The sequence below is a fragment of the Camelina sativa genome, chromosome 17 (genome assembly GCF_000633955.1).
Source record: "Camelina sativa cultivar DH55 chromosome 17, Cs, whole genome shotgun sequence".
Taxonomy (NCBI): Eukaryota; Viridiplantae; Streptophyta; class Magnoliopsida; order Brassicales; family Brassicaceae; genus Camelina; species Camelina sativa.
Genome location: NC_025701.1, coordinates 24,394,696 through 24,418,472, shown reverse-complemented (window position 1 = coordinate 24,418,472; position 23,777 = coordinate 24,394,696). Strand labels below are relative to the sequence as shown.

At 42.2% G+C, this 23,777-nt stretch overlaps 1 pseudogene; it reads left to right on the top strand.

Annotated features, from left to right (window-relative positions):
• Positions 4,917-23,777, top strand: part of LOC104757932 — a 38,633-nt pseudogene continuing 19,772 nt past the window's right edge.

Sequence of the window (23,777 nt, the reverse complement as noted above, 5' to 3'; positions counted from 1 at the left end):
GCGTGAGCGGGAAGAGGCGATCAGCACTCATATCAGCAAGATGATCTTGCGCACCGATACTCAAGAAGGGAAACTTGTGGAACAGAACAGAAGATCGATAAGAGTATCAAGGAGATGTGTGAGGCAATTCGACTCTTGTCCAGTTCCAAGGAGCCAATTCCAGTTACTAAGGTACGGGATCTGAGTCAACCATGGGTGTCAACCTCTCAGGATGTCTGTTCTGATTCGCGAGCTCAGGAGGAAGGGGTTGGAGCGGCAACACAGGAGAGTTATGATGCCATGACCAGGATTGGTAAGATAGACTTTCCTCGCTTTGATGGAGGAGTGGTGTGAAAGAATGGTTGTTCAAGGTGGAGGAGTTCTTTGAGTTAGATCGTACACCACACTCGAGGAAGATCAAGATGGCAGTTGTGCACTTTGACAGTCACGCGGCTCATTGGCATCATGCGTTGGTACAATCTAATCTCTATTACCATTTGTTGAGGGATTAGGATGCATATAAGTTGAAACTTAAGGAGAAGTTTGATGATGTGTTAGAAGATCCTATTGTTGAGCTTAAGAGGTTACATGAGACTGATGGTGTATTGTTAATTATCATCAGAAATTTGAGCTGCTTAGAACAAAGGTTAACATGTCTGAGGATAACTTGGTGAGCACTTACCTTGCAGGCCTAAGAGTGGATACTCAGATGCATGTTCGAATGTTCCAGCCGCAATCGGTACACCATTGCTTGATGTTGGGTCGACTCTATAAAAAAGCTCACCCACTGAAGCCTACACCGCAGAATTGGACACCGTCTAAATCATCCACTGGTAACACTGGTGGTAAGGGTATTCTTGGTGTGAAGAAAGAACCCTCCTCTGGTGGTTATCCGAAGAAGAAGATGGAAGAAAAAGTTGATGGGTTAGGTTCCAAGAAATTTTTGTCTAATGCAGAGATGAGTGATAGAAAAGCTAAAGGGTTATGCTTCTTTTACGATGAAAAGTATACGCCTGACCACTACCTGAAACACAAAAGGAAGCAGTTGTTTCTTATCGAAGTGGAGGGAGGAGGAAGAGAACTCGGAAACAATGGAAGTCACACCTCGTGTGTCAGTAAGTGCAGTGTCTGGTGTGGAGGAGTATGACACAATGCGGGTGAAAGGGTTGTATGGGAAGAGAATTATCTTTATGCTAATTGACTCGGGCTCGACACACAACTTCATGGACCCTCATTCTGCAGAAAGACTAGGATGTGTGATCGACTCGTCACAAATGACACGAGTGTCAGTAGCAGATGGAAGGAAGTTGGTGGTTCACGGTGCAGTTTACAACTTTCAGTGGACATTTCATAACACAACATTTGCCGCTGACTTTATGTTAATTCAATTGGGTGGATGTGACATGGTTTTGGGAATCCAGTGGCTTCAAACTTTAGGAGTTATATCTTAGGAGTTTAAGGAACTAGAAATGAGTTTCAAATACGGGAAGCAGAGAGTGATGTTGCATGGTATTAAGCCGGGATATGTGTGAGAAGTAAATGCAAACAAATTGAAAAAGATAAGAGAACAGGAGGCTCAGATCTCTATGATATACACAACGGAAGAAGGAAACATGGAGGAGATGCAGTTATGCAGTGTGACGGGTGAGAATCAGGCTCTTGCAGAGGACTCAGGGATTGTAGAAGTATTGCAGGAGTTTGAGGAGGTCTTCAAAGAACCTACGACACTACCTCCTTTCAGAGAGAACCATGATAGTAAGATTCCATTAAAAGAGGGGGAAAATCCAGTCAATATAAGACCTTATCGCTATGCGGTCCACCAGAAGAATGAGATTGATAAGATGGTAGGCGAACTGTTAGAGGCAGGCACCATTCAGGGTAGCTCCAGTCCATATGCGTCTCCAGTAGTCTTGGTTAAAAAGAAGGATGGGACATGGAGGCTTTGTGTCGACTACAGGGGCCTTATCGAGTTAACGGTGAAGGACAGGTTCCCTATTCCCCTTATTAAAGTTTTCTTGGACGAGTTAGGAGGGTCCAGCGTATATTCGAAGATCGATTTGAGAGCAGGGTATCATCAGGTAAGAATGGACCCTATGTATGTGCATAAAACAGCTTTTAAAACCCATAGTGGGCATTACGAGTAATTGGTGATGCCTTTTGGCTTAACCAACACCCCTGCAACATTCTAGAATTTGATTACTACGGTGTTCAGGAAGTTTCTGCGGCGGTTTGTACTCATATTCTTTGATGACATTGATCTATAATGCCACGAAAGAAGAACACGCGGAACATTTGAGAGCTGTTTTTCAACTGATGGAAGAGAATCAATTGTATGCAAAAAGGAGTAAGTGTAGCTTTGCCACTGACAAGGTAGAGTACCTCAGACACTATATTGAAGGTCGTGGTGTTTCTACTGATCCGAGCAAAGTGGTGGCAGTCGCAGAGTGGCTGGTACCAATGAACTTGAAACAATTGAGGGGATTTCTTGGTTTAGTTGGCTACTACAGGCGGTTCGTGCATAACTTTGGGACTATAGCTCGACGGTTAGCAGCATTAACTAAGAAGGATGTGTTTTTATGGTCAGGAGAAGCTCAACAAGCTTTCGAGGAGATAAAAAAGGCCTTATGCGAAGCTCCAATATTAGCACTTCCACGTTTCGACAGACCATTTTTGGTGGAAACAGATGCTTGCTCACAAGGGATAGGAGTTGTGTTTATGCAAGATGGACATCCATTAGATTACATTAGCCTCCATTTAAAGGGAAAATAGTGACTTCTGTCCATTTATGAGAATGAACTGTTAGCGGTGGTGTTTGCAGTTCAAAAATGGCGCCATCACCTCCTCCCTAAGCATTTCATAATCAAAACAGACCAGATGAGCCTTAAGTACCTGTTGGAGCAGCGGTTGAACACACCTATACAGCAGAAGTGGTTACCAAAGCTTCTGGAATTTGACTATGAGATACAATATAAGGCGGGAAAGGACAATTTGGTTGCAGACGCACTGTCAAGAGTTGAGGGGGCTGGGGTTTTCATATGGCGATGACAGTGGTGGAGTGTGACTTAATAAAAGAAATTCAGGATCAATATGAGCAAGATATGGAGGTTAAAGAGATCATTGAGGCTCTTAAAAAAGATCAGGCTGCGAAGAAGCATTACTTGGTTGTTCAGGGGATTCTGCGTCGAAAAAGTAAGATAGTGGTCCCATCAAAACAAGAACTGTGGTCTTCTATCCTTCAGTGGTTGCATTGTTCTGGGACCAGCGGTCATTCGGGTAGAGATGCAACTCTCCAGCGAGTGAAATGTTCTATTGGAAAGGTATGTTGAAGGACATTCACGCATACATTTGAGCTTGTGATGTCTGTCAACGCTGTAAGTATGAAACGGTGGCGAGTCCCGGTCCATTGCAACCGTTGCCAATTCTTGAAACCTTGTGGACTGACCTATTCATGGATTTTATAGACGGGTTACCGGAGTCAGCTGGGAAGGACGTGATTATGGTCGTTGTCGACAAGTTGAGCAAAGCTGGGCACTTTGTGCCTCTATCACACCCATATACGGCAATGACAGTGGCTCAGGCATTCATGGACAACATTTTCAAACTTCACGGGTGCCCAAAGTCCATTGTGAGTGACATATACAAGATATTCCTGAGTACATTTTGGAGAGAGTTGTTTGCAATGCAAGGGGTGGAGTTGAATTTTTCTAGTGCCTATCATCCACAAAGTGATGGACAGACTGAAGTGGTGAATCGTTGCTTGGAGACATACCTTCGATGCATGTGTAGTGACAGGCCGTTTAAGTGGAGTAAGTGGCTTCCTCTAGCTGAGTATTGGTACAACACCACTTTCCATTCCGCGACTCAGTCGACTCCTTTCGAAGCTGTTTATGGTCAGTCTTCTCCTTTTCATCTACCCTACCTTCCAGGCGAGTCTAAAGTCGCAGTAGTGGCTAAAAGATTACAGGAATGCGAGAGTATGATTCTGATTTTAAGGTTCCATCTTCTGAGGGCTCAGCACAGGATGCATGTATTTGCAAATCAGCATCGCACTGAGAGAAGCTTTAACATAGGAGACTATGTGTTTGTCAGACTTCAACCCTATCGCCAACAGTCAGTTGTGGTCCGTGGCAACAAGAAGCTAGCTCCTAAGTATTATGGTCCTTATAAGGTGGTTGATCGTTGCGGTCCAGTGGCATATAAACTGGCCCTGCCTGCGAGTTCTCAAATTCATCCGGTGTTCCATGTTTCATAGCTTAAGGTTTTGGTGGGTCCGAATCACACTTCTATTGAGTTGCCAATGCTGATTAATGATGTTTTACTAAAGGAACCTGAGATCATTTTGGAGAGGAAAATGGTTAAAAGGCAAGGTCGTCTGCTACAATGGTCTTGGTTAAGTGGACTAATGAAGGTGAAGAAGAGGCCACTTGAGAGTAGTTGTTTGATATGTAGCGACACTTTCCTTCCTTTGAACCTTCAGGATAAGGTTCTCCAAACAGGGGAGCTCTGTTACAGGGTTTCTGATATCGAAGTTTTTATTTGAATTGCATTTGAATAAAGGAGAATAAAGAAGGACACGTGTTAGAAGCTGGTGGGAGGACTTTTTGTGGCCAAGGGAACGTTGACATGGTTGTCGATGAGCTGTCGCACATGAGCTGTCACATACGAGCTGGAGCACAAGAGTCCAAAGTTTTCTTTATAAGGGGAAGCCGTTGCAGTCTTCTTCCTCATTGCGAAATTATCTAAATAAGATTTTTGTAATCACTCTCTCTATTCTGGATCTCTTGTAATCAGAGTTTGCTCAGCTTATTGGAGTTGTTTCTTGATTCAATACTTTTGTAAGTTGGGAACAGGATCTTTGTTTATAACGAACATTAGTTCTTTCGTATCATTTCTAATAAAGTGCGTTTACGTTATCAGAGAGTAGTGGTGGTGTGGTGATGGAAGAAGATGAGCCAATGGGTGAGTTTTGCGGCGGCGGCGAGTCTGAGCCTAACCAGCAGAAGAAATCTGGAACTCCGAGGCTTTACATTAAAGAGCTTGTGATGAAGAACTTCAAATCTTATGCTAGTGAACAACGCGTCGGTCCTTTCCACAAGGTTAGGGTTTTACATTTCCTTAATTTCATTTTTCGAGAAATTTGAATCTGATTGGGTTTGGATTTTTATCACGTTTTCTTAAATTTGAGTATAGTTTTTCGAAATTCTGATTTTGGATACTTTTAATTTGAATTTATTTTTTGTGATTTTTTCTAACCTTGGAGATGAATTGAAAACGAGTGATGTGGTTGGACCCAATGGGAGTGGAAAGAGTAATGTGATAGATGCAATGCTCTTTGTCTTGGGAAAACGAGCAAAGCAGGTAAGTAGTTTTCTTTGTCTCTTAGTTATTGATACTAGGATTTTTGTGTGTCCTAGTAGGTTCAATTAACCTTATTTGTTGTAGTACTTAAGGTGTCAATCCAAATGGGATGTTGCTAACAATCAAAATGCGATCAAGCAATCACAAGTCAAGCCAATTCAAAAAGAGTGTTTGTCAAACAATCATAGAATGGTCAAAATGCAAAACAGAAATGAGTCACATAACTAGAAACGAGAATGCATGACAAGAAGCGAAAATGAATAAAAACAGAATCGAGTCTAAGCATGAACTAAAAAGCAAGAAATGAAACAGTCTCAGGAATGCAATAAAATTCAGAAAGAAAGAAGTCCTAGGGATGGGAGTAATTGATATCGGTGGAGTATCCTAGTCTATAGAGTGTTTAACATGTCAAAAGCAAACCATCCCTAAACAATGAACATCACTTCTTAGCTAATCCAATCTCTTGACAGTAGCTACTCAAACTGCTGCTAGCCCCGGTCGTCTCGCGGTACGGACAGAATCGAGCGTTCTCGAGCAGATCAAACTAGAAGCAACTTCTCTCGGACAAGACGCGGTGAATCGAATCTAGGGAGAAAACAAACGGTGGAAACGGAGTTTGGTGGAAAACAAATGAGCGGTTCGAAAGATGAAACTTTGGTCACGTCATGGTCGAGCGGCTACGATAGCAGTACGGTACAGACTTCGAGGTTGCGAAGCGGCTAGTGAACCAAAAGATGGTTCGGCTAGAGGAAATGATAGCGATGGTGGATTGAAGGACGACACGCGAGGGCTGACTCTTCCCGCGATACGGTCGGACTAGTCGACGGCGAACCCGGTTCGAGTTCGGCTAGGGTTTCTTGATAGATCAGTCCCGGACTTAGTCTATGGAGAGGAGTAAGACAAGATACAAAGATTCTCTCTTTGGAAAAGTTTTATTTTCATTCAAGTCTGCCTTTACAAGAAATAAGAAAGGGTTTAAAGGAGACTAGGGACACGCGGACTCGCAATGGTCCGCACATGTTGCCCTTGACGTGTTCGCTTTGTGGGAGAACACGTTTCTCTTCTAAGTGGTTTAAACATAGCCACACACGTCACTCTACTTAACGTTACAAAAGAGAGAGTTCTAGAAATTGTTCAAAACATATGGCTTTAAGTAAAAATAACACGTCTTCGGCTTTGGCGCGGGAAACGTCTTTGGCTTCGAAACGTGGATGGGTTTGCGCTAAAGCTCCTTGCCTCATTAAAACCTCCTCCGGTAAACCACATGGGACAAACCCGAAGTGAAGAAAAAGAGTACGATTCCTTGCTCTAACGACTTGGTCGCCTTCATCCTTGGGTAAGGATGAAGGCCGTGCGAACAGTCTCTACTTGCACTGCTTCGGTCGGGTCACTGTTTCGGACTAATGCTTGCACGAACAGGTTGATCTTCTGCCTTGTGGACTTGGAAGAGACCTCGTCGTTGCTCCCGGAGTGATTTCTGGTGCGTTGGCCGGCCGTTGTCCCGCGAGTGGTGCAAGCATCTCGGTCGCGTCCGGGGCGTCTCGGTCAGGTTCCGGTCTCGTGCTCACATCACAAACTCAACCACTTCCAAATCTAGCTCTCGCTAGAGAAACATGATCAAGCATGGCATGAAAAACAAGTTCATTCACGTCAACAAACCTAATCTCTTAGGCTAGGAACGTAAGTCTCTGGCACTAGTTGGTCAGACATTTCTTTGAACACCTTTTGGGTGCGGAAATGCCTAATACCTAGTTCCAATTGATCAGAGAGAAACAAGTATTTCTAACTCTAGTCTAGAAGGGAACCATACAAACAAAGCTTAAACACCCTACATCCTAAGATCCTCCACCTAATCTATCCCATCTTCAAGAACAATCACACTACTCAGATCCAGAAATCATCATCAAAGATACGAATTCAGAAACATTGAATCAAGCATAGTAAGATATATAAAAATGAGATGAACAACTTTGCAGAAGAAATCAAATGCAAAAACTCAATAAACTCAAAGATGTCCTAATACAAAGTCTGAGAACGGTTTTAGGTGGCTAGGTAAAACCTTAAGGAAAATAACAAAACGAGATAAAAGATTTTTTGGGCAAAGACTTAACAAAATGTATATATAGTCCAACATGGAAAGCCCTAAAACATAAAACGACAAGATAGAGTGTCGGTTCGGGAATCGGGTTGTCCAAGTCGAGTGTTGTCAGTCTTGGGAGTGCGTCGGTAGAGCTGGGTCGAGTGGAGGGGTGTTGGCTCGACCCAGAGTGGTGTTGGCTCGACCCAGAGTGGTATTGGCTCGACCCAGAGTAGTGTTGGCTCGAGCTGGGTGTATAGGCATCCACTAAAACAATGATAACTCTTGAACCACACCTCCGATTGGATTGAAATAAACGGCTTTGGAAAGATGACTCAATTCCCTACAACTTTGATGAAGACGTCAAAAGCTAAATCCCTCGACTGGTGGCTCGAATGGTGGCTCAAGCGCGTGAGTGAAATTGGCTCGATTGAGTGCAGCAGCGTGAGTGGCTCGATTGAGTTCAGCGGTTGGCTCGATTGGTGAGGCTCGAACAGGAGACAAAGTCGGCTTGATAGAGGGAGTTCGGAACATCGGTTCGAACGGTGGACGAAGTCAGCTCGAGAGAGGGAGTTCGGAACGTCGGCTGTCGAGCGGCTCGAGCGTTGATGACATCCATTCCAGGCATGATGGATCGAGTGGGATACTGGAGCTTTTTCCTGGGAGCGCGTTCAAGTCGCATGTCGGTCGAGTCACATGACGTCCATTCCGGGCATGCTTGGTCAAGCCGCATGTCTCAATCTCCATTCGGTTCCAACAGTCTGGATATCTCCTAAACACCTGAAATAACTCCAATATGCAAGATGTATGCAGGACCAATGCAAAGACTACCTAGATATGCATATTATGCAAAAGAGACTAAAAACAATGCAAAACAATAAGTTAAAAAACAAAATGAATAACAAATGCATGATGAAAGAGTGTAAAATATATACATATCAGTTATGCTCTTTGCTTTAGGTCTCTCTCGCTCAAGAACCTAAACCACAATGCTTTCTTTAGGTCAATTCACAACTATTAACGATTATAGTTTTCGATTGAGCTTTGTTTGAGTAAGTTTAGGTTTTGTTGATGTCAGATGCGGATGAATAAAGTTTCAGAGCTCATTCACAACTCAACTAATCACCAAAACTTGGATAGTGCTGGATTTTCTGTACAGTTTGAAGAGATTATCGATTTGGTAAAAGTTTGTTGTCTGCTTACCTTTTATTGGAGATCTTTACTATACTGCTTGTCAAAACCTTTTTACTTAAGGCTGGAACAAGAAAGAGTTTTTATTGGTTTCTTAAAAGGCAAACTACAAACCCTCAACATTGGTGAATATGTCTTGCATTTTTGTTTGATGTAGCTCTTTGGAATGTTTCTGAAATTTTTAATTTTTCCAGTCTCTGTAATTTTCATTGACTTTGGAAAATGATTTGTCGTGATGTGAATTGTTATTTTGAACTAATACAGTGTAGAATTGGGTATTGAACTGACTTCATTTTATTGAAAGTCCCAACTTGGGTATTTATACAAGATACAATGAGTAAGATAAACACAAAGAGCTTAAACTTAGGCTTATAACCTTTATCACAATAAACCATAAGCCTTATCATAATGTAGAGAGATATATCCGCAATACTCCCCCTCACGTTGGAGTGTGAGAGTCAAGAACACCCAACTTGGACAAGATATAGTGAAACTGACCCCGCCCCAATGCCTTAGTGAAAATATCCGCCAGTTGCTCATCAGTACGCACATGTTGCAATGTAATAACACCATCACGATAAGAGTCCCGCACAGCGTGACAATCATTCTCAATGTGCTTAGTACGCTCATGGAAAACTGGATTAGTAGCTATGTGAATCGCAGCCTTACTATCGCAAAATAGACGAGCAGGAGTAGACAGGTCGACACCCAATCCTTTTAACAACTTACGCAACAACTTAATTTCTTTTAAAGCAACAGCCATAGCCCTGTACTCGGCCTCAGCAGATGAGTGAGACACAGTTTCCTGCTTCTTAGTCTTCCATGAGATAGGAGAAGTACCCAAGAACACGACATAAGCACTTAGAGAGCGTCGTGTCAGCGGACAAGAAGACCAATCCGAATCACAATAAACAGTCAGTTGCAGGTCTTTATCAGGCTTGAGAAGAATACCGAGAGCAGGAATACCTTTGAGAAACCTGACAACACGCAAAGCAGCTTCCCAGTGAGCCGCACGCGGAGTTTTCATGAACTGAGCCAGGACATGCACCGAGTAACACAACTCAGGGCAAGTATGGAGAAGATATAATAAACGACCAATAAGACGACGGTATGGCTTAGGATCAAGAAGCAGAGGACCATCGTCCGTAGCAAGACCATGATTCTGTTCAAGAGGCGTAAAAGCAGAACGAGAGCCTTCCAAAGCAGTGTCAGCAACAATATCCAGTGCATATTTCCGTTGAGAAAGAAATATACCCTCCGGTGATCGACTTACTTCAATGCCCAGAAAATATTTGAGCTTGCCCAAATCCTTCATGGAGAAGCAACGACTCAAATAGTCCTTAAACTGACAAAGCATAGAGATATGATTTCCACAAATAACAAGATCATCGACATATACTAGGACATGAAGTTCAGCACCATCACGTGCATAGGAGAACAGAGAGTAGTCATCATAGGATTGAATAAAACCAAAACGAAGCAAAGAATCAGACAGCTTCTTAAACCAACAACGTGGAGCCTGCTTTAAACCATAAAGAGACTTGCGGAGACGACATACTTTACCAGGATGAGTGTGACGAAAACCCGGAGGAAGCTTCATGTAAACCTCTTCATCAAGATCACCATGAAGGAAGGCGTTATTAACATCCATCTGATACACCTCCCATTGATTTGCAGCCACCAAACGCAAAAGAGTCCGAACTGTGGTCATACGAACAACCGGAGCAAATGTGTCATGATAGTCTTCACCCTCAACTTGATTATTACCAAGAGCCACCAAGCGAGCCTTATAACGTTCTAACGAGCCATCCACATGATACTTTGTTTTGTAAACCCATTGACAACCAATCGCAACTTTGTTAGGAGGCAGATCAACAACATCCCAAGTGCGGTGAATTTCAAGAGCATCAACCTCCTTAGTCATAGCATCAGTCCAAACTTTGAACCGAGCAGCCTCTTTGAAGTGCTTTGGCTCCACATTAGAAACAATAGTAGCCAAATAAACCCGATGACCTGCAGAAAACTTATCATCAGGAATAAAAGCTGACAGTGGAGAGAAACACATACCTTGAACCGAAGACGAAGACTCGGAGGAAGCAGTGACAACATTAAAAGCGTGAACGGGTGTACTAATGATGTGGTAAAGAACATAGTCCTGCAAACGAACGGACGGAGTAGGTTGTCGTGAGCTTTTACGATGCGGAGCTGAAGCAGAAATGTCAACACCAACGGAACCAGAATCAACATCACTTAGCGGAGGAACTTCTTGAGTCGGAACAGAGGAGTCAACAGGAGGAGAAACAGAGGAGGTCTCACTTGAAGAAGGAAGACTCCCCCTGTCTATAACAGGCGATGATACGGAAGCACTCCCCCTGTCCACAAGAGGCGAAGCGGTAGAGGATGGAGGAACAACCAACCAGTCATCATCAAGAGGAACAGTCGATGGAGAGACCAGAGATGAAGGTTGTGCAGCGGAGAAAGGAAACGAATCCTCACAAAAGACAACATCACGAGAAATAACAAACTCGTTACGCTCCATATCATAAACTTTCCATCCCTTTTTACCAAAAGGATAACCAAGAAATACACACAAACGACTTCGTTCACCGAACTTATCCTTGTCACGAGTGACACGATGAGTATAACAAGCACAGCCAAAAACCCGAAGCTGAGAGTAGTCTGGCTTACAGCCATAAAGAAGTTCATACGGAGTACTTCCTTTATGAATGGAAGAAGGAGTCCGATTTATCAAATACGCAGCTGTCAACACTGCCTCTCCCCAAAACTTGATCGGCAATGTAGCTTGAAAAAGCAAAGCTCGAGAGACATTAAGTATATGCCTGTGTTTAAGCTCAACCCTCCCATTTTGCTGTGGAGTGCCAACGCAAGAAGTCTGATGAACAATTCCAGTCTCACGAAAATAAGATGACAAACACATGAACTCGGTACCATTATCACTGCGAACAATCTTTATTGCTTTGTCAAACTGTTTCTTAGCATACATAATGAAATTGGTAAGAACACGTCTCACTTCGGATTTCTCAAGTAACAAGTAAGTCCAAACTGCTCTAGAATAGTCATCAACAATTGTAAGGAAGTAAACTGCACCACAAGAAGAGGGAACACGATATGGACCCCAAACATCACAATGAATTAATGAAAAACACTCTTGAGTTTTATTAATACTTTCGGGAAAAACTTCTCGAGTTTGTTTAGCACGAAAGCAAACATCACATGAGTCAAAACCAACAGCGGAAGAAGACTGAGAGAACAAATGTAGAGAAGAAAGCACTGAAAAACTCGGATGTCCTAAACGACGATGCCACAAAGCTCTATCAAGAGAAACCGTTGCTGAATGTATCGTTGTTGGAACCACATCCGTAAGATAGTACACACCGTTACGCTCTTCACCGCTTCCAATCAGAGTCTTCGAAAAACGGTCCTGAAGAAAACAGATTGTATCAGTGAATGTAGCAAAACACTTGGTTTGTTTCAAAATCTGAGAGACAGAGATTAAAGTGCAGTTTAAAGAAGGAACATAAAGAACATTCGTCAACGAGACTTTGACCGTAAGAAACAAAACACCCACACTTGTAGCAAACGTGTTGCTACCATCGGCAAAACTAACCGAACACGTTGGAACAGACACAACATTGGTCAGCAAAGAGAGTCTCCCAGTCATATGGTGAGATGCTCCTGTGTTCAAAATAATATCACCAAGTTCAAGCTTACCATACAATTTTTCGGAACTACCGCTGACTGATTTTTCTTGAATCATCTGGTCAAGACCTTCAACTGATCGGATGTAAAAGAAGGAAAAATAGAGGAATTGGAACTAGTCGCATGAGCAGTCACAGGTTGCCCACGTCCTCTTCCTCCTCCATTAACCATGGAACCACGACCTCCTCTACCTCAACCAGAAGAACCACGACCACCACTGTTACCTTGTGCATTACGTTCCATCCACCAATCAGGAAAACCGACAAGTTGCCAGCAATCCTTCTGTTCATGTCCGGTACGACCACAATGATTGCAAGAACGAGGCTTCCCCAGAATAGAAACAGTTTGATCAGACCGAAGCGAGGACTGATCATGAGTGTCACCACGGGCCACAAAACCGACAGCGTCATGATTCTGTTGTTGAAGACGAGCAAAGGACATCCTCTGTTCTTCACGAATCACTTTGGAGTAAGCCACAGCAAGACTAGGGAGAGGATCCATACCAATAAGTGTAGTACACAGACCACCAAATCTTGAATCGTCCAACCCCATCACAAACTGATGAATTTTCTCTTCATCTCTTTCCGTCACAATAGCGGACAAGGTAACTCCACAAGGACAAACGGGACTCACACGATAATTCTTCAACTCGTCCCAAAGATTGCACAATCTTCCATAATACTCCATAACAGACTGACCTTCTTGCTTACACGAAGCAAGTTTAGCTTTTATTTGGTGAACATGCACCTTATTACCAACAGAGAAGCGATGTTGCAGGTCTTCCCACAAATCTTGTGCACTGGAAACAAAAGTCACAGTCGCTTTCAATTTAGGTTCAATTGACGACCGTATCCAACCGATGATCATAGAATTCACCGTTTTCCAGTTATCAAGATCAGGACTATCATTAGAAGGCCTGGGAATAGCACCGCTGATGAATCCAGTCTTGCGTTTGGCTTGAAGAGCATTCAACATCTCTTCTGACCACTGGATGTAATTATCTTCGGTTAACAATACCGAGGTAATCATTGCACCTGGGTTGTCAGAACTTGACAACGTGTACGGAGAGACAACGGTCTTTGAGTCAGTTTGAGCAACAACGGCACCGGTAACAGGAACTTCATTATCACTCATGATTTTCTTGTCACGCAAGAAAGTACAAAACAGAGAAAGATTTGAAACTGAGAAAGAACAAGAGAATCGAAGAAAAAGAGTTTTTTTTTTTTTAGACTGATTTTGGCTCTGATACCATGTAGAATTGGATATTGAACTGATTTCATTTTATTGAAAGTCCCAACTTGGGTATTTATACAAGATACAAAGATGAGTAAGATAAACACAAAGAGCTAAAACTTAGGCTTATAACCTTTATCACAATAAACCATAAGCCTTATCATAATGTAGAGAGATATATCCGCAATATACAGGAAGATGACTCATATGAGACTGTTGCTGGAAGTGATTTCGTGATTACTCGGGTTGCATTCCGGGATAATTCGTCCAAGTTATATTAATGAAAGGTCGAGCAATTTCACTAAAGTTACAAAAAATTATAGGGGAAAGAAGTAGATCTTGACAACAACCGTTTCTTGATTCTTCAGGTTCTCACTTTAGAGAAACAGCCTACATATTGTTGAATTACATGTTTCCCCCGCTAATATTTCTTCAACGTTGACAGGGGGAGGTAGAACAGATATCACTCATGAAGCCGAAAGCTCAAGGTCCCCATGATGAAGGTTTTCTTGAATACTTCGAATATATCATTGGAACAAATAAATATGTGGAGAAGATAGATGAATTGAATAAGCAGTGAGTGATCTATGCATTCTATAGTTTCCTTTAAACAGCCAATGCCCAATAACTGTATTTGAGGCGCATTGCTTGAATAGAAAATGCAATATCACCTGCTTTCTTCGTAATGCATATACATATATTGCTATTTTGAATGTGTTCATAATTCACTCGGCAGATTTAGATGTAAGTGGTTCCTGATTTGTTGGATGCTATTAATATAATTGAAACTACCTCTGAAATTTAAGGCTTGAAACCCTCAATGAAAGAAGGTCTGGAGTTGTACAAATGGTGAAACTAGCCGAAAAAGAAAGAGACAACTTAGAGGTTTGTTGATGTATGTGACCCAGTTTTGTGGTATAGGTTGCTAATGTGATTTTGGAACAGGGTGTGAAGGATGAGGCAGAGACATACATGCTAAAAGAGTTATCACATCTCAAATGGCAAGAAAAGACTACAAAAATGGAATATGATGATACTGTAGCTAAAATTACTGAACAGAGAGAAAACTTGCAGAATTTGGAAAATAGTGTAAAAGATGAGCGGTTAGCACTACTAACTTTTCTTTAAAATATTAAAGAAATTATATGAACTCATTTGTAACAAATATCGTAATATTTCTGTTTCAGAGTGAAAATGGACGAAAGTGATAAAGAGTTAAAAGAATTCGAGTCTGTGCATGAAAAACATAAGAAGAGACAAGAGGTATATGTCTGAAATCCAGATGTGTTCTGCTCTCATGCTTATTGCCGACAATGCTAAATTCAATTTTTTTTTCTCCAAAGTTTCAACAAATGGTTAATCACCTTATCTTCATATGCAATGATTAGGTTCTTGATAATGAACTTAGAGTCGGTAAGGAGAAGTTCAAAGAGTTTGAAAGGTTCTTGATAATGAACTTAGAGTCGGTAGGGAGGACTTGAAGCATGTGAAGCAAAAACTCAAGAAAACTGAAGATAAACTTGCGAAGGTTATAATAGTTATAGACGGATATTTGAACTTTTTGTGGCTGCATATACCTTACTTGTGTTGTTATGCAGGATTCATCCAAAATCGATGATATGACAAAGGAGTCTGAGGACTCAACAAATCTAATACCTAAACTTCAGGAAAATATACCGAAGCTTCAAAAGGTCTTCCTAGATGAGGAGAAGGCACTAGAGGAAATCAAAGATATAGCTAAAGGTAAATAATGATGTCCTTGTTATCCTGGCAACTTCTTTAACAACATTGCAGAACCACACATGGGGAGTGGTACGTGCAAAGGAATCAAATTAAGTCGGCTTATCTCCAGCACGTAGAGGGTGTGGATTAAGCGGCTAGAAGGCCGTTGGAGGACGCTAAAAACATGTGTTTGTTCTCCTTTTTCATTATTGTTGAATCTGATAAAAAAAATTGTAAAAACTCTCTAAAAAATATTTGCGGGGTTTCTCCCAATGTGGGAGCTGGCTTATCGATTTGGTGTTTTATGAATACTAAGTTAATTATTTGGTGATTTTGTGTGAGCGATTGAGAAATTGTGAGTTACTTTGTATCAAAGGTATCCGAGGGTAGATGATTCTCGGATCAAAAATGGTGGGAACAAGATCTCAAGCGGGGGAAGCGACAAAAAAAGAAACGGCGGAGCCAGATCTGGAGGAGATTTTGGTGGAGGAAAGGATGAAGAGGTTGGAAGCTCGGGTCGACGAACAACATCAGGAGACTCTTAAACATTTTTCGGAGCTGTATGAGCTGTTGAGGCGTGTTACTACTCAACCTTCGTTGGATGCTTCTGTTAAGGGTAAGTCGGTGCAGATCTCGCCGGATGTTTCACCAAAGGCGTTTCCTCCAACCGTAGCGGGTGGATCTGGACTAAGAGATGCGAGGAGGGATGATCGACCTGATCTGGTAAGATTTGAGGCTCAGTATTATTATGGTGGTGTTACTAGATTGGGAAAATTAGATTTTCCTCGGTTTGATGGTACTAGGATCAAAGAGTGGTTGTTTAAGGCTGAAGAGGTTTTTGGTGTAGACTTCACTCCTAATGATATGAAGGTGAAGAGTGCGACGATTCATTTTGATGGCCACGTTGTGTCTTGGCATCACTCCTTCATTTAATCGGGGGTTGGTTTGGAAGTTTTATATGATTGGAGAGGTTATGCGCGGTTGCTGAAGGAAAAGTTTGAGGATGTTTGTGATGATCCTATGGCTGAGCTCAAACAGTTTTAGGAAACATATGGGATTGTGGACTATCATCAGAAGTTTACTCTGATTAAGATCAGACTAAATCTTTTGGAGGAATATTTGGTGAGTGTTTATTTGGCGGGGTTGCGGCTGGACACGCAGATGCATGTGAGGATGTTTTAACCAATGACGGTGCGACACTGCTTCTTGTTAGGCAGGTTGTATGAGAAGGCACACCCCAAAAGGTCTCTCAATACAACTTGGTCTCCTAACAAGGCACTGTTACTAAAGGAGGGGGAGAGATGGAAGCTCGAGTTGATCATCAGGGTGTGAAGACATCTTTTAAGGCAACTGGTAATCCGGCTAAGAAGTTGTCTCAACAAGAAATGAGTGAGAGGAGAGCTAAGGGTCTCTGCTATTTCTGCGATGAAAAGTATACACCGGAGCACTATTTGGTGCGTAAGAAAACTCAACTGTTCCGGATGGACGTGGAAGAGGAGTTTGAGGATGCAGTGGAGGAATTGGTTGAAGAAGATGAGACTAATATGCCGCGAATCTCAGTCAATGCAGTATCTAGTATTTCAGATTATAAAACCATGAGAGTTTGGGGTACTTATGAAAAGAAGATCCTTTTTATGTTGGTGGGCTCTGGTTCGACGCATAACTTTGTTGATTCAAGAATGGCAGCAAAAATAGGGTGTGTGATCTAATCTGCAGGTCTTACTCGAGTCTCAGTAGCTGATGGGAGGAAGTTGAGAGTAGAACGGACGGTCAAAAACTTCAAATGGAAACTTCATACCACTCAGTTTCAGTCGGATGTGTTGCTCATTCCTCTCCAAGGAGTGGATATGGTGTTAGGCATTCAGTGGCTAGAGACGCTGGGAGTCATTAATTGGGATTTTTGAACTTGGAGATGTAATTCCATTTTAACAAGCAGAAGGTATTGTTGAATGGCATTAAACAAGGTTATGTTCGTGATGTTAAGGCACAAAAACTACATAAACTACAAGATGAGCAAGCTCAGTTTGCTATGGTGTGTGTACAAAAGAATGAGGTAGGAGAAGAACTGACTTCTTGTACGGTTAATGCCATGATTGGAGACAGAAAGGAAGAGACAATAGTGGGGGACATTGTCGACAAATTTCCTGATGTTTTTGCTGAACCAACTGAACTGCCCCCGTTCAGAGAGAATCATGATCATCAGATCAAGCTCCTTGAAGGACGCAATCTAGTTAATCAGCTTCCTTACCGCTATGCACTGCATTAAAAAGATGAGATTTACAAGATTGTAGAGGATATGCTGTCGGGTGGAACCATTCAAATTAGTTCTAGTCCTTATGCGTCACTGGTGGTCTTAGTTAAGAAGAAGGATGGGACCAGGCGATTGTGCGTTGACTAAAGGGAGCTCAATGGTATGACAGTGAAGGACATATTTCCTATTCCACTCTTTGAGGACTTAATGGATGAGCTTGGAGGGTCCAAAGTTTATTCAAAGATTGATCAGCGGGCTGGTTATCACCATGTCAGGATGTCAACATCGGATATTCACAAAACTGCTTTTAAAACACATAACGGACATTATGAATACCTAGTGATGCCCTTTGGTCTCACCAATGCACCGGGTACCTTCCAAAGTTTGATGAATGCGGTTTTCAAGGCCTTCCTTCGTAAGTTCGTCCTTGTTTTTCTTGATGATATTCTCATCTATAGTTCATTTTTGCAAGAGCATGTGCAACATCTGCAGTGTGTCTTTGAAGTTATGCGAGCTCACAAAGCTTTTGCCAAGATGAGTAAATGCGCATTTGCAGTGGCTCGTGTGGAGTATCTTGGCCATTTCATTAGTCATGAGGGCATTGCTACGGATCCTGCGAAGATACAGGCTGTGCAAGATTGGCCTAGTCCCAGCACTTTGAAGCAGTTGTGAGGGTTCTTAGGTCTGGCTGGATATTATCCGAGATTTATTAAGAGTTTTGGGGAGATTGCACTCCATTACACGCTTTGACAAAAAATGATGCGTTTGAATGGTCAGAAAAGGCACAGAGTCCTTTCCAAGATTTAAAGGCTGCTCTCTGTCAAGCTCCGGTATTAGCATTGCTTCTGTTTGACAAGCAATTCGTGGTGGAAACAGACGCTTGTGGTCAGGGGATTGGTGCAGTGCTTATGCAGGACGGTCACCCGTTAGCTTTCATCAGCCGGCAATTGAAGGGGAAGCAACTTCATTTTTCAATATATGAGAAGGAGCTCTTAGCGGTTATCTTTGCAGTTCGAAAGTGGAGGCATTATCTATTGTCCAAGCATTTTATCATCAAAACAGATCAGAGAAACCTCAAATACTTGCTGGAACAGAGACTTAACACTCCAATCCAACAGCAATGGCTCCCGAAACTGTTGGAATTTGATTACGAGATTCAGTACAGACAGGGTAAAGAGAATGTGGTGGCAGATTCTTTGTCTAGGGTGAAAGGATCAGAAGTGTTACACATGGCAATGTCCACTGTAGAATGTGATTTAGTGAAGGAAATTCAGGCTGGTTATGCAGCGGATGGCACTATTCAGGAGCTAATTACCCTGTTAAAACAAAACCCTGCAGCGAAGAAGAATTATTCTTGAAGTCAGAACGTTCTCAGGCGTAAGAACAAGATTGTTATACCTGCGGATGTGGCTTTGAAGAGCTCAATACATGAATGGCTCCATTGCTCTGGTGTGGGGGGGCCATTCAGGTCAAGAGGTTACTTATCAGCGGGTAATTGTTTTACTGGAGAGGTATGGTGAAGACATTCAAACTTTTATTTGGGGTTGCAGTGTGTGTCAGCAGTGTAAAAGTGACAATGCGGCTTCTCTGGGACTGCTTCAACCATTACCAATCCCAGAGACTATTTGGAGTGAAGTGTCGATGTACTTTATTGAGGGTTTGCCTGACTCTGCATGGTAGACTGTTATCATGGTGGTCGTGGATAGACTCAGCAAAGCTGCTCATTTTATTGCTTTATCTCATCCTTACAGTGCTCTATCTGTTGCACAGGCTTACTTGGATAATGTTTTCAAGCTTCATGGCTGTCCAACTTCAATTGTGATCGATCGCCAGGGTCGAGCAGCTACCAAGGTTTTGGTGAAGTGGGTTGGTGAACCGTTAGAAGAGGCAACCTGGGAATTTCTTTTCGATCTTCAGAAGAAGTTTCCTGAGTTTGGTGTTTGAAACCTTGAGGTCAAGGTTCTGCGAAGAGGGGGAGTTGTGATGCAGAACCACACATGGGGAGTGGTACATGCGAAGGAATCAAATTAAGTCGGCTTATTTCAAGCGGACACGTGGAGGGTGTGGATTAAGCGGCTAGAATGCCATTGGAGGACGCTAAAAACATGTGTTTGTTCTCCTTTTTCATTATTGTTGAATCTGATCAGAAAAATTGTAAAAACTCTCTAAAAAATATTTGCTGGGTTTCTCCCAGTCTGGGAGCTGGCTTATCGATTTGGTGTTTTATGAATACTAAGTTGATTGTTTGGTGATTTTGTGTGAGCGATTGAGAAATTGTGAGTTACTTTGTATCTAAGGACTTTGAATTGGCAACTTGTTAAACATGCTAGTCCATCTATAACTATTAGCTTCTTGCTCAAGCATAAGATTGTTCAGTTAATTATTTCTGTCAATTTTATTACAGCTGAAACTGAAGGTTACCGGTCTGAGCTTACAAAGATTTGTGCTGAATTAGAACCTTGGGGAAAAGATCTAATTGTGCACAAGGGAAAGCTTGATGTTGCATCATCCGAAAATGAACTCTTGAGCAAGAAGGTACATCTAATATGGTTTATAACAATTTGCTTTGTGCCGAGAACTTTTGCAGTAAAAAGAATTTCTAGAGAGGTTTCTATTAGCTTACTCCAACTTCTTCTTTAAAGAATTAGTTTGCCGTAGCCAAATCTTTATATGCTTCATGGAGCTGCTTTCTCGCTGAATAAATTTAGAATACGGTTGAAAGACTATTTTTTGTATCCGTTTTATCATTACCACTCTGTTATTCTAGCATGAAGCTGCTCTGAAAGCCTTCACAGATGCTCAGAAACAGCTCTCTGATATATCAAGGAGAAAAGAAGAAAAAGCTGCAGCAACGACCTCTAGGAACGCTGATATAGAGAAGAAGAAACGTAAAGCAATCGAAGCTCTGAAAGTGGAAGAGGTATTTTTATTAGGATATGATTGTAGTTTGTAGTAGTTCTGGTGAAACTGAGAGTATGCATCTTAACCTCTGCAGGACTCACTTAAAGAACAAGAGACACTTATTCCACAGGAGCAGGCAGCCAGAGAAAAAGTTTTAGGAGCAAAGGAGAACAGTCAAATTGAAGGAATTTATGGAAGGATGGGGGACTTAGGTGCCATTGATGGTGAGTATATTGGTCTATCATTCAGTATATACATTGCACTCCTTTAATATTAAATTGACAATAATCTTAAAGGAGTATATTGGGGGACTATTTTTTCTCCTTTTAGTATTAGGTGTGACAATTTAATTGACAATAATCTTTCATGATAAATGGATTTTAGATGTGAATCCACCATTTGGTCGTAAAAAGAAATATATCAAAGGTAACAATCACTAACATGGCTGTCCTATGCAGGAAAATACGATGTCGCCATATCAACTGAGTGCGCTGGCCTTGATCACATTGTTGTGGAAACAACTTCTGCAGCACAAGCATGTGTTGAGCTGCTGCGGAAGGGAAATCTTGGCGTTGCAACATTTATGATATTGGTATTGTATCCCACTTTCTGTTTATATGCTTTGAATTACTAGGCTTGCCGATTTATTAAAAATGCCAACTTAAACAGAAGAATTGTAATACAGGGATCTTTAGATGATTAGATCTGTGATACTGAGTTGGTCTTAGTAAACTATTATCAAATTTGGAAGTCAGGAACGTGTTATGGTGGATTTTGAATCAAAAACTGAAATGCAATGGGGAGCGTTCTTAGTAAATTTTCAAGGGGACTGAAACTGAAGCTTTATATTCTTTCACCAAGTAGGTTCTAGTTATTGCTCGTGCAGATAAAGTGATGGAACCTGGGACGTCCGGGGTTATATCATAAAGAGTGTATAATCCTTCTACAATATTCATTTTTGAAGGAAAAACAAACAGATCATATACATAAACTGACGGAGAAAGTGAAAACTCCCGAGGATGTACCACGCCTCTTTCATCTGATCAGAGTAAAGGATGAAAGGATTAAGCTTGCATTCTATGCAGCCTCGGGAAAGACTGTTGTGGCAAAGGATCTTGATCAGGTATATTTGTGACTTCTCATCAAGACTGACTCAGCTACAAAATTTATTCATTGACATTAGTAAATTATGAATTCAGCTAAGCTCAGCTAATCTAGTGAAACCCAAGATGTGTAATATCTCTTAAAATGCAAAGTTTCTTTGGAATCAAAGCTGAGCTAATAGATACAGAGTTTTTCTTGCTTATTAGGCAACACGTATTGCATATGGTGTGTTGATGTCCCTTTTGGTCACAATTAGAATATTTAGTTCGGTCAAGGGAGGGTCAAAGTTCTCTTTATTATATCGGTGCCGAGGCACTAAAGGACGGGTTACAACACAATGTAAACGAGTTACAAACAAAGTAATCGACGGGCTGATAGCTCGTCGACTCTCCGAGCTATAGGCTTGAAAACGTTGACTTTTTCTTGAACGAGCTGAGCTCTGGTTTTTGCTGTACGAATTCTGCTGCCTTTTTCACGATCCCTCGAAATGCGGGCCGTACGCCTGTATTTATAGGGAATCGTGTCGGTTCGTCCATATAAAAGACCATAATACCCTCCCTTCCTTTGGAGATTTATCATGGGCTTTTTCCTGGGCCAGGCCTCTTGTTTGAGGTGTGGATCCACCCTCAACAGTAGTCCACCCCTTCCACCTTTAGTTCGTAGTCTTTAGGCGAAGAATAATTGTGAAAAGATGAAAGGACGCTTATTTGATTGGACAAATGAAGAGTCGCGCGTGAGAAAACGGTTTCCGATGCCCAGGGTCGAATCGTTGTGCGCGGTGCTTGATGCGCGTGAAATCCGGAAGTCGTATCGTCACCGAGCGCGTGTGGCAATGATGACGCTTCCAGATCCTTCCTTCTCCCCCTATAAATATCACTTCTCCCCTTGCCTCATTATCTTCTTCTCGCGCTTTGGTGCTGTCATCGTCCAGGTATTCTCCCTTCTTCCTATCTCGTCGTTATTTTGCTTTTAGTGTCGCGCTTTCGTTATGGATTCTCCTCGATCCTCGTCGTCTAACTCTTCCGCCGCGAGTCACCTTCGACGAGCTACAACTTCTGAATCCGGCGACTCCGCGAGATCTGTCCGTCGTCGTACTCGTTCTCCAATTTCTTCTGACTCGTCTTCAACGGATTCAGACGCGGCTCAATTCGAGGAGCTAAAGCGTCGTCTTATTCCTGGGTCGGCGGCTCCGAGCTCGTCGGGGCTCCCTCATAGGGTTCCGTCCCTGATAGACGAGCCCCTCAACGACGAGCTATCGTCTCTTTATATGGACGACGTTCCTTTGCCGTCCGTCAGTCGTTTCAACCATATGCCGCCGTCATCGATAAAAATTGACGCGGCGATTGATGCAGTTCGCATCGGGAAGTTAAAAATTGACGTGACGACTGACGCGGTTAGTGCCCAGATACTAAGCACTAGGCCAAAGATTTTGATTCCGGGATCTTTTCAACGTCACTGGGATGCACCTCCCGGTTTTATTTGTCTCTCGGAGAAATATTTCACCGAGTGCGGGCTCACCTTCCCTCTCCCATCCTTTTTGATGACGTATTTCGCTCGTCGAAAGGCGGCTATTTCCCAATTTGCCCCGTCAACTTTTCGAAATGCTGTCGGTCTTTCGATCATGGCCGAGGCTGCAAGGGTTACGCTTACTTGTGATCACTTTGAAGAGCTGACATGTCTGAATCCGTCGAGTCGAGAGAAGACGCCCGGTCTTTATTACGTAGCTTCGGCAAAGAAGACATCGCTCGTCGAGGGTGCCAAGGGCAAAACGTATAACTGGAAAGGCTCATACTTCTTTTTGGAAGTTACTGCGGGGGTTTTGGAGGATCCGTCGATCCCTTGGTTTTCTGGGTGGAACCCTTCACCCGGTAGCCGATCCTTCTTGCTTAGTTATCTTCACTTGTATCTTTTGGCTTTACTTAACTCCCCCCTTTTTTTTTGTAGTTGTTATTCCGAGGTGTCTGCTTCCGTACCCTTCTTCCTTGCAAGCCGAGATAGACGCAATTAAGCTCCATTGCCCTTACGTGTGGCCGGGTACCGAAAAAGATCGTCCAAGGAAACCACCGGGTCTTCGAAGAAGAACAGGTAATCCTTATGTGACCGATCCAACTCTTATTTTTCCTCGAATTTGTAGATTAATTCTGTTGTTTTGATTAGTTTCTCTTTTTTTTTTTTTTTTTTTTTTTTTTTTTTTTTTTTTTTTTTTTTTTTTTTTTTTTTTTTTTTTTTTTTTTTTTTTTT